This window comes from Rhipicephalus microplus, chromosome X, assembly GCF_043290135.1.
Source record: "Rhipicephalus microplus isolate Deutch F79 chromosome X, USDA_Rmic, whole genome shotgun sequence".
Taxonomy (NCBI): domain Eukaryota; kingdom Metazoa; phylum Arthropoda; class Arachnida; order Ixodida; family Ixodidae; genus Rhipicephalus; species Rhipicephalus microplus.
Window position 1 is genome coordinate 469,452,729 of NC_134710.1, and position 3,137 is coordinate 469,455,865.

A 3,137-nucleotide genomic window follows, 5' to 3' on the forward strand; every position below is an offset into this window, starting at 1 on the left:
CAATATTTTGCGTAAATGGTGCTGTACTTGGTGCCTTCTGATCTCTCCTTTCAACTACGAGGTATTTGTAGTAGCAGCCAAGCGAGGACAGTTTCAATAAAAGAGATTATTCACATGAGACAACTTTATCAAGAATTCTTGGGAAAGCGTTTTCGAAGCTTGGAGTAGGGAGGTCACTGCGTCCTCCTTACTACGTAACTCACACCTTTGATCAAATATTCAGCTGGTGTATGAACGCTGGGGCTTATATGTGTGTGCGAGTAAATGTGAACATAAACGTCACCCTTCATGGGGCTGATAGTAATGCAGAAGTTGAGCAAATAGAAGTTTGCAGATGATTGGGATTGTCCTAATGAAATGCGCACCACTAAAACGTCACTGTCTTAGAATATAATGAATTGATTGGCACGAAACTCGCACTGTGATGTTTCTGAGATGAGATTTACCAAACCTACATTGACGCACTTGACTTTAGCGAGCTACTTCATGTAGCTTCAGTTTGTCTAGGTAACAGGCTTGGAATATGCACGCGATTGAACCGTGTGTAGAAGTAGTCTGAAAGCCAGGAAACCAAATCGCTAACATGCATAAACCACCAATTAAATAAGCATTACTTTCTAAGCAGACAAATAGTATTTGTCCAGCTCTCTATATTTTCAGATAGTCAACATATTGGCACATATACTGAGTATGAAAAGATGGTATTATTAAATGGAGAGACACTGTTATTTTGAATCAGCGAATATTTCGCGTGCGCTTGGTTCGAGTACAGTTTTCTTTCTCAGATGGTATCAAAGAATTGTGGTATTATGCAGCATAAAGTCATGTTGTAGAAGAGATGTTTTAACACATCAGTTTTAGGGGTATTTATGGGACCAAACCGTTTTGTTGTAAAATTTTGGTAATCGCTGGACCAGGGAACGTATAATCAGGGTTCTTTTGTGCATATATTTGTTCGGAACCCTGCGAATGTTTTCAGTTGTGTCTTTACATTTTTTATGTGGTGTGTTTCATGCCCCAAGGTGGCAATTCTACTGGTGCTTGGCAATTCTACTGTTCTGCGCAAAGGAGCGCCCTGAATTTCCTTGATTTTTCAAACACTGCAAGCCTAAATCAATCACTGGTATATGTATCTGCAGTTGTGCATGAAGAATAGAAAATATCTTACGTTAGAAAATTTGCCAGACAGCAGAGTTGAGTAAATTCTAAGATAACATATTTTTTGTATGGTATAGTAAGGTGACTTCAGTAGCGAATCCTGAGTTTATAAAGAATGTGTAGCTCTGTATAGCCTGATTGGCGTTACTGAAAGAAGCAAGAGCTTTCTTTTTTAGCGACCACGAACGCCCTTTAAGCCACGCAGGTAGAGATAGCTGGGAAATGAAGCACCAGTGAGAAGTTATGTTGCGACATGTTATTGCCGCGGGCATCTTCTGTTTTCCTTAAATGCATTCTTCATGACTTCTCATGCAGACATGTGTGGTATGTACACGTGGCGGCACACCGCGGTGGCTACACTAGCTTCACGGCATGAGGCATGGCCTCCGATATGGCGGGCGCGTGGAGGGTTTTCTCGAGCCGTCTCAATCGCACGAAGATAGCGTGTTTCCGGAGCTGGACGTGGCCCGCATACAACTTTCGGGGCTCACTTGCACCATGACTGGTGATAAAGGGGAGCTGGTAAATTTTCACACAACAATAATAATTGCCTACTTCATGCAGTGGAATTATACCACGCTGACATGTTCACCGAGGCCTTGGGTACAAGTTGGCATCGTTCCATGTTGAAAACATCTGTCAGGGCAGGGCCCCTGAAATGCACTCTTGAGGAAAAGTCTATTTGGGTGATTTTTCTGTTTTACAACAACAATCATAATGTATCCTGCTTGTCTTATATCATCGCCACATGCCATGACCTTAAGAGCAAGCAACAAGTGCATTATTAGCATGAAATAGCATATACAGTGATGAAACGTTGTGAGCACACACTTTTGGGAAAGGGGCAGACCAGATGACAGTTACTGTTTTGGAGCAGAACGACACCACATATCCATTATTTCTTGATAGTGTGTAATATCCATACCACTGGGAATGAGAAATCCCGATTACTTTGCAATTTCTTAAGGTTTATTTCTACTTACGCGATGCCATGTTAGATTTCATCCATTACCTAATTCTTTCCCAGAACCCATTATATGAAGAAATGCATGCTCTCAATATCAGCTTGTGCAGGGCAGTGTAGTACTTGAACCTGAAATAATATCTGTAATCTAAAATGTGTTTTATGCATAGTTTTTTACTACCACCAGGGCGTTGAGAAGTATCCCTTGGCAGAATTCAGTTCACCATAGACATGACTTGGAACTGACAGGTGTCATGTTGCTTCTGTACTAAAAATTTAGCATTCAATGACCGAAGTGACTATAGCCATTTTTAATGTTGTAAAAGATAGCAAGAAATTCATGTTAATGAAACCATAGGATGCCTAATTTAGTATCTCACTAATCTTGAATGGTGGTAATTTTGTGTATAAAAATAGATGCTTAGTTCCAATTAATGCTTCAACATTGCTAATTTCATAACCCATTGTTGTTGCATGCATCATCAATCAAACTTGATTTATTTTAGATGTGTAGAAGTTCTGCTGAAGAAAGGGTGATTCAAGAATCCAAGGCTTTAACTGATGGATGTCTTTTCTTGCGTTGTTATCAGGGGTGTAACAATACAATCGGCTTCTTAACCTTTTAGGCTTCCTTACATCGACATTTATGTTTTTGCTTCTCTCCGGGCTTGGTGAATGCGTCTTTATTACCTTACAGATTTGCGAGGGGACGTCTCAGATCCAACGACTGGCCGAGAGCTGCTGAAGAGGCACCAGCGAGCATGTGCCAATGAGGACAATCTTTGTGTTACAACCAGGCCCAGATTCATTGGAAGATGTACGCTTGGACACGTGGATTATATTTTATGTCTTTAGGCCTAACTCTGTTCCTATTTGAATTTTGGTCTATTCACCAGCACACTCGTTTTTGATGCGCTGTGTTCTAGATTCCAGCAAATCAGGTGTGTTTTGGTGGAACTTTTAATATTTTACTATGTATATACTTGATGTAAATGAATAAAGGACGTGCCTCATA